Raw genomic sequence first — 9,218 nt, forward strand, 5'->3', positions numbered from 1 at the left:
TGTTAAAAAGACTATGCGTACAACAAAGTGTAGAATTCTATGTTGTGTAAAATATGGAGTTTAATTATAAAATGGGGAGCTTGAGGGGTGGGAGTGCCTTCTCAAATGGGGCTGGTGACCCACTGCTCTTGGAGTGGAAGATGAATGAGGACCAGCCTTCTGAGCACTCAAAGGTTTGGGAGGGGCAAGGGGATCTGATTAAAGTAGATGGAGAAACTTTTTTTTGCAGAGATTGTGAAAAAGATGCCAACTTCTAAGGGGGACAGTATGCCTTTATTCAACATCAGCCACCATGAGCAGAAGCACACTTCTCAATTACAGCTGACCCTTAAACACCAGGGATTTGAACTGTGTGGGTCCACTTATCTTCAATTTTTTTTCAATAAAAGTTGCACATAATATGCCTGCCTCTTCTGCTTCCCTTTCTACCTCCTCCACCTCTGCCACCCCTGAGACAGCAAGACCAACCCCTCCTTTTCCCCCTCCTCCTCAGTTTACTCAACATGAAGATAACGAGGATGAAGACATTTACAATGGTCCACTTCCACTTAATGAATAGTAACTATATTACTTTTCCTTGTGATTTTCTTTTTCTTTCTTTCTTTCTTTTTTTCTTTTTCTGGAGTCTCACTGTGTTACCCAAGCTGGAGTGCTGTGGCATGATCACAGTTCACGGCAGTCTTGACCTCCTGGGCTCAAGTGATCCTCCCACCTCAAGCCTCTCAAGTAGATGGGACTACAGGTGCAAGCCATCATGCCTGGCTAATTTTTGTATTTTTTGCAGAGACGGGGTCTCACTTTGTTGCCCAGGCTGGTCTTGAGCTCCTGGCCTCAAGTAGTCTGCCCACCTCAGACTCCCGAAGTGCTGGAATTACAGGTGTGAGCCACCACACCCAGCTGTGATTTTCTTAATAACATTTTCTTTTCTCGAACTTCTTTTATTATGAGGATACAGAACAGAATACATATACCCTACAAAATATGTGTTAATCAACTATTTATGATGTCAGTGAGGCTTCCAGGCAATAGTAGGCTATTAGTTGTTACGTTTAGGGGGAGTCAAAAGTTATAGATGGATTTTTGGCTGTGTGAGAGTTGAGGCCCCTTTTATTCAAGGATCAACTGTAATTTGAATGATAGATATTGGGCAATGGCAATAATTTGCTCTTCTTGTTTAGAATTGTGCTATATTAACACTGCTATATTAACAAAGGAACATGATGACATGGGTTTTCATTTTATACTGATATGAGCCGGTTATGTGGACAGTTGTATCTCTGGATTAAATGATAGTTTATTATTATTCATTTGTTGACTGAGCTCCTATAGTCATGTCCTATTAACTCAATATTCATTAAGCTCTGACTGAGTGTCTGGCACTAGGACTCTCTTTCTCAGAGCAAGTCACTCGATCACACATGTTGACTCAACAAGCACTTACCAAATGCTTAACTTGGAGCCCAACTTTGTGCCACACATTAAAAAGGCAAAAAAGTAACTCCCTGGACCTCAGCGTTTTTTAATCTGTAAAGGAAGGTACTGGACCACAACAATTTTTGGGGGTTCCCTCTGGTTTTTTTAAAAAAATGAAATCTCATTTTTGGTTTTGTTTATAAATAATTACCTTTAATTTATAAACGTCAAGAATCTAGATTCATTATTGCAGCTTCTCCTGATTCTAAATTAGACATTCGAAAGGTCACCAGATGATTCCACACTCACCGTTGGAGCCCGCCAGCACTGGGAGATCAATGTGAACTGGAATTTTCAACACATGCTTACAAATTACTGCAAACCCCAGATACAATAAACACATGACAGAGAGGGAATCGAGATCTTTAGAGTCATTTCATAAAACGCCTTTCCCACTTGATAATGGCAACATAATCAGGATTCCAGCAGAGACGGGGCCCTCCTGTGTGAGGAGGAGCTAAAGGCTGGAGGTGATGGGGTTGGTGCCTCCTGTCCCTCTTATCCGTCTCAAAGTAACAATCATTTTGCCATTGACAGGAGCCTGCAGTTGTAAGCCTGCTGGGTTTCTGATTTTTCTTATTCTGGAAGTGCACTGTTGGATTAAATGATGGAAAAAATCATGCCACACAGACATTTTCCTTTGAAGACGTTAAGGAGAGTTCAGCCACAGTGCAAGTTCTTTCTGCATTTATCTTGGACTTAAAAAAAAAATTGGAAATGGCTATAACATGACATGCTGACATATGAGAATAAAAATGGGAAAGATCTGCAAAGATGTTGGCAAAGAAAAGAGGTCTACCAATGAGTGGGCATTTGTAGGAAAAAAGTAGCAAAATGCATTGGGCACAGGACTGAATGTTCACACACACACATGCACACAAATACGTACACACTCACATACAGACACACACATAGTGAGAGAGATTCTCCAACGGTTAGAGCACCAATAACTGAAGAAATTCCAGGGGTACCACAAAGGTAGGGAATTTGTGTTTCATGGAGTAATGCGTGTTATCCTACTGTCCTGAACTGTGTGTGCCTAAAGGATTTTGGAGTGTTTGGGATCCTGGAAAATTTTCTGCAAGCATTTGGCAAATGTCAAAAATGTCAAGGAATTGAAATAATTTTTAAAAGACCCAGTGCAAGATGAGTGTGGCATGGAAGACACTGAAGGATTCATGTCACATCCATCCACCTGCCTCCAGGCTGGGCAGAACACAGCCTGCAGAAAAGCTATTTAACTTAGCAGGCTCAAAAGTAGCAGTTCTTAACATTGTGAAAGTTCCACATTCCTTTGAGAATTTGGTCAAATTTAGAGTGCGTCCCCAGAAAAATGAACATGAATACCCCCACTTAACATAAATTTACAGGCTTTTTAGATCATTTGAAGCCTTGGACTAAGAACTCCCACCCTTATTAGAAAATATCCCTAGACCTTATTGATGAATGAATCTTTATGCTGCAGGACCTCACATTTCTTCACCAAAATAATTCAAACCTACTTGATACTTTTGCCTAAGGCTTCATTTTTTTTCACCATGGGGGTGGGTTAATAATAACATTCATAGTAGTAATATCTCTACTAATGATCATGATAACCATATATGTTGAGCTCTTGTCATGTGCCAGGAATTATTCCAACAGTTTTTATGGTAACAATTGGTCATTGGCAGGGCACAAGTTTGTATCCTGGAAATCTGATGTCAGAGCTTGCATTCTGATTCTAGATTCTTCTACCCATGAAAATGTTTCTTTTCTATGCATGACAATGGAAACTGTTGAACAACATACATGATACAAAACTATGAAACATATTAAAAAGAAATTTTTTTAAAAAAAGAGAATCACCCACCACATCTGTCTGTCACCTAGGCTGGAGTGCAGTGGCACAATTGTAGCTCACTGTAACCTCGAAGTCCTGGGCTCAAAAGACACTCCCGCCTCGGCTTCCTGAGTAGCTGGGACTATGCTCAGCTAATTTCCTGATCTTTGTTTTTTTTTTTTTTTTTTGTAGAGACAAGGTCTCACCACACTGCCCAGGCTAATCTTGAACTCCTGGCCTACAGTTATCTTCCTACCTTGTCATTTTAAAGCTCTGGGGCTATAGGCATGAGCCACAGTGCCCAACCTTAAAAAAAAAAAAAATTATCCTTTTTCCTTATCATTTCAAAGAACTCTAGATGGTTACCTAGGGTTTTGGTCAAAGTGCACATCCTTTTGTGAGGATGGACCACTTTGCAGTTCCAGTGGCCAGCTGCTACCCACCAAATTCATAATTGGAATCCTACAAAAATCTAAGGAAGAGTGTAGTCTTGAGAAAGTATGATGTCAAGATATATGGGTGGGTCTCAAATGACCACTGGAGTAATCCAACCTGTTTGATCACTTTTAGAAACATCTAGAGAGCAAAGACTAACTCTTTCCTATGATATAGTTGGTGCCTCTTCTGTGTTTGAATTTTTGAAATAAGCTTAACCAGCAATGGTAGTGTCTGTCGTACAAGTCTAAAATAGTGGAGGTAGTAGCAGACTATATACAGTGGGATGGGCCAAGGCTTATGACATGGCAATGAGGTTTGATTTCCTATAAATCCATCTCTGTGTTTATAACATGTTCTGTTGCTGTGTTATTCCTAGTGGTACTGTCTTAGTCATACTAGGAAACTTACCCAGTGCGCTTGACTTAGAGATGCATTACCTGTGGGCACCCTTGAAACTTAGAGCCATGTGCTACAGTCCCCAAAGTTCCCTAGAGTAGTCTTAGACTCAGCCCTATCTGTCACCCTAATGCCATAATGACTCCCCTACTGGTCTATAACAGTCTCAGAAATCTGACTAGTAGGAGTTCATTGATTTGGGTTAAGGAGGTGTTTTTTGTTTTTAAACAGGTTTGAAACCAAATCTTATTCAGAGCCCAAATATTCAAGCTCCTCCCACTCCCCCTACACCCACAAAAAGTAGAGCTGGAGAGCAAGTCAGATTGCCCTGGGGACAGGAGTGAGTCTGTCCATTCCCAGGGTGGCTCAGACCTCCTGTTGTGGGGCTTGGGGAACAGGGGCATCCATCCTAAGGCAACTTCATGGGGCCTTTAGTCTCTGAAGAACTGAAGTTTTCACAGTCTGAAAACAGGTTTCAGGGAAAGAAAACCACAGTATTTTGAAGATGTCTCAATTCATATTGCCATTCTCTTGGGAAAAGTTACACATTTAATCAACCTCAGTGATTAATTCCCAATCGTAAATTCATTTGTCAAGTTGGCCAGCTGAGCCCACAGGAAAGCAGCCATCCATGGTGTCAAGGTTAATAGGAGATGGAGAGGACTAGCTATTTCAGATTTTCTCACACTTCAGTGGGCATTAGGATTACCTGGGGAGCGTGTAAAATCTCAGATTCCCAGAGGCCACCACAACCCTAATTCTGATTCTGCAGACCTTGACTGAGATCAAGAAAATTTTATTTTAACATGTTTTTCTGGTAAGGTTCCCAGGCTGGTGGTGAGAACTACACTTTGCAAAACACTGGTAAAAACATTGTAGACTCAGTTATAGGAAATATCCAGAACAGGTAAATCCATAGAGACAGAACACAGATCGGTGGGTACCAGGGCTGAGAAAAGGGGAAATGGGAAGCGAATTAATGGGAACAGAGTTTCCTTTTGGGGAGATGAAAAAGTTATGGAACTAGAGAAAATTGATGGATGCGTGCTGTGAATGTACTTAATGACTCTCATTATATACTTTAAAATGGTTAAAACAGTACATTTTATGTAATGTCTATTTTACTGCAAGTTTTCCAATAAACAAATAAATAAAAACACTGCACACATTTAAAACCTCTGCTGCCATCATCACCACTGAGCTGACCAAGTCTGTGTTTGATTTGCTTCGTGTTTCTGCGTGGTCTTAGCTTTGTGGCTGGTGACTCTATGTAGATAAACGTGTAAGTCAGCTCAGGAGCTTGAAGCTTTACCCCTGTGTTGTTTGGCTCTTGTGTCTTCATCTTACTTTCTATGGCCCCCAGGTAAGAAGATGGAGAATAATGTATCCATTTGCTCCTTTTACTTTACTGAAATATGTGGTCATTTAGATGGCACAGGATATCACCAGTGCGGTCCCATTTTATACGAAAAATAAGTAGGATCAGACTGTATTAGTAGAGTGAAATTAATATGGTTAATTTGATTAAAATGAGACCTTTAAATAATAGAACCTTACAATAATTTATCATGAGAAGAGGAGTGAGTTTGAAAACTTTTTGTGGCACATGTGTGCTGGGTTTCTCATTGGCAACATAGTTACAATCATTGGCCACTGTAGAGGTCAGTCACTTTTATTTTACAATAATCAAGCAATTCAAATCTGCTCACCTTTTCTGTGGTAAGTGGCTATCAACAGTATGCTAACAGATTTTTAAACTTATTTTGGTATCATTTTAGATTTATAGAAAAGTCGTGCAGAGAGTCCAGAGTCCCACATACCCTTTTCCCAGCTTCCCTAACATGAGCATCTTACACGTCCACAGCATGTCTGTCAAAACCAAGAAATTAACATTGGTGCAATATATTAACTGCAGGCTTTATTCAGCTTTCACTCGTTCTTCTAATATTGTCCTTTTTCTATCCCAGGATCCAATCCAGGACACCACATTGCTTTTAGTTCTCATACTTCCTCAGTCTCTTCCAGTCTAGCATTTTCTCAGCCTTGGTTTTCTTGACTTTGACATACTTGAGGAAGCAGCGGTCAGGTATTTTGTGGATGTCCATCCTTTGGGGTTTTATTTATGTTTTCTCATGATTCGAGTGGGGTTATGGATTTTGGGGAAAGAAAACCACAGAGGTGAAGTGCCCTTCTCTTCAAGTCCTATCGGGGGACCTAACATGACTCATCCCTGATGAGGTTAACCTGGATGGTCACTTGACTAAGATAGAGTCTGCTGGGTTTCTTCACCAGAAAGTCACCATTTTCCCCTTTCTGCATTCTATCTGTGGGAAGCAAGTCAGTCAGTGGAGCCCCTACTCAAAGGGAGGAGAATTAAGCTCCATTTCCTGGAGGGGGATTATCTACATAGATTACTTAGAATTCTTCTGTGAGACAGACTTGCTTCTTGTCCTCAGATATTTATTTATTCAATCATTTATTTATATCAGTATGTCCTCATATATATTTATTTTATTCTGTGTGTTAGAATCCAGTACTATCATTGTTTATTTTGTTGTGTGATTGTCCCAGTTTAGACCATCAGGGGTTTTCTCAGTTTGGTTCCCGTGTCTCTTCGACATGTTCCTCCCCCACCCTCAGCATTTCCTTATTCTCTGGCACCAACAAGATACCCCAAGCTTATTTTGCATTTTCCCTGACTCAGTTCTGAAATCAGCTTATTTTCTAAGGAGTCCTGGTTTCTTTTACTGGAGAATAAAATGGTATTAGAAGCAAGTCTGTATGTTGAGAATGCTCGTAACTACTGGAGTGCCACTGTTTCTAGGTAGATGGACAGATTTATATTCATGTCTCCAACTCTAATCCAGTGTTACAGAGTTCAATTCTAGTCTTTCTCTTTTGCTTATTTTTAACTTCTCTCTCTGACAGTGTGAAATCTGGCTCCCATTATCTGCAATTTTTTTCTTCATTTGTTTAATGCTAGTTTACATGTAGTTTCAGAATTGCTAACACTTATCCCAGTGAGAAGGGAATTCACCAACTGGAGTACAGTGTTTATGTACAGATTGTTTTGTCTTTAGACTTTAGATATTCAATCAAAACACTGTTTTCTGAAGTTACCTGGATCTGCATCTCTTTTCCCACACCTTCAATGAGGTTATGTCATACGTTTGTAATACAGTTAGGTCTTTTTGTCACAGACTAAATTCTATCCTGGTATTCCCCAACATCCTGGATGATTTTTTTAAAGTTTGCATACAATGAAGATCTCCCATTGTGGTGTATTGGTCTATAGATTTTGACAAATTCATGAAGCCATGTATCTACTACCCCAGTATCATAGAGAACAGTTCCAATGACCTAAAATAAAATAGAATGTGTGTGGTTCCTTTGTAGTCAATTTCTCCTCTAACCCTTGACAATCATTGAACTGTTTTCAATCCCCATAAATTTTGCCTTTTCCATAATGTCGTATATATGGAATTATATATAATACATAATCTTTTGGGTCTGTCTTCTTTTATTTAGCGAAATGCATTTAAGATTCATCCACACTGTTGCGGGAATCGAACAGCTCTTTCCTTTCATTGCTGAGTAGTATTCCATGTATGGATAGATCATAGTTTTTGAATATATTTGCCTGCTGAAGGTCATTTTTGTTGCTTCCAGTTTTTAGTGATTATGAATAAAGCTGCTATAAACATGGGTTAGCTTGTTTTTGTGTGAATGTAAGTTTTTTATTCACTTGAATAAATACATAGGTGTGTAATTGTCGGTTTATGTGATAAGTCCATGTTTAATTTTATGAGAAACTGACTAACTGTTTTCCAAAGTGACTACCATTTTGCATTTCCACCAGTGATAAATCAGAGTTCTTACGGTTCTGTGTCTTCATCATTTGGTTTTGGTTTTGTCTAATTGATTTTAGCAATCCTAATTAGTGAGAAGTGATATCTAATTGTGGTTTTATTTACTCTTTCCTGGTGACAATGATATTGATCATGTTTTCATATGCTTATTTGTCATTTGTATATCTTCTTTGAAATGTCTGCTTAAATCATTTGCCCATTTTTTTAATTGGGTTATATGCTTGCTTATAGTTGAATTCTAAGAGTCCTTTATATATTCTGAATACAAGGCTTTCATCAGATATTGATTTTTAAATATTCCTTCCAATCTGTAGCTAATCTTTTCATTCCCTTGACAGTGTCTTTCAAAGAGCAAAAGTTTTAAATTTCGATCAAGTCCAACTAATCAGCATTTTTTTCTTCCTTTCATGGATTGTGCTTTTGTTGTTATATCTAAAATTTCATTGCCAAACCCAAGGCCCTGCAGATTTTTTATATTTAACTTAAAGAATTTCATCGTTTCACACTTTTCACATTTAGGCTTTTGATCCATCTTGAATTAATTTTTGTATGAGATATAAGGTATGTATTCTTCAATATGCCTTATGCCTTGTTTTATTTTTGTTGTTGTTTTTGTTGTTTTGCACATAGACAGTCTTATTTTAGTACCATTTGTTGAACGGAACATCATCTTTCCATTGAACTTAATTTGCATCTTTATAAAAAGCTAGTTGACTACATATTTGTAACACTATTTCTAGGCTCTCTATTTTGTTCCACTGTTCTATGTGTCTCTTTCCACCAATATCATCCTGTCTTGATTATTACAGCTTTATAGTAAGTTCTAAAATCAAGTAATATGAGTCCTTCAATTTTGTTCTTCTTCTGAATAGTTTTGCCTGTTCTAGTCCCTTTGCCTTTTTCATATAAGTTTTAGGATCCTCTTATTGATATTTTCTAAACAATTTTTCTGGAACTTTAAATGGGATTCCACTAAATCTATATATTAAATCTTAATAATATTGACTCTTCAAATTCATGAATATGGTGTATCTTATTCATTTACTCAGGTCTTCTTTAATTTTTCAACTGTCTTATAGTTGTCAGCATATATATCCTGCACATATTTGTTAGGTTTAAATTTAAGTACTTCATTTGTGTTTGTGTACTATTGTAAATGGATTTTTTTATTTCAAACTCTTATTTTCTATTCCTAGTATATAAGATTGTAAATGGCTTTT

Source organism: Symphalangus syndactylus, chromosome 4 (genome assembly GCF_028878055.3).
Source record: "Symphalangus syndactylus isolate Jambi chromosome 4, NHGRI_mSymSyn1-v2.1_pri, whole genome shotgun sequence".
NCBI lineage: Eukaryota > Metazoa > Chordata > Mammalia > Primates > Hylobatidae > Symphalangus > Symphalangus syndactylus.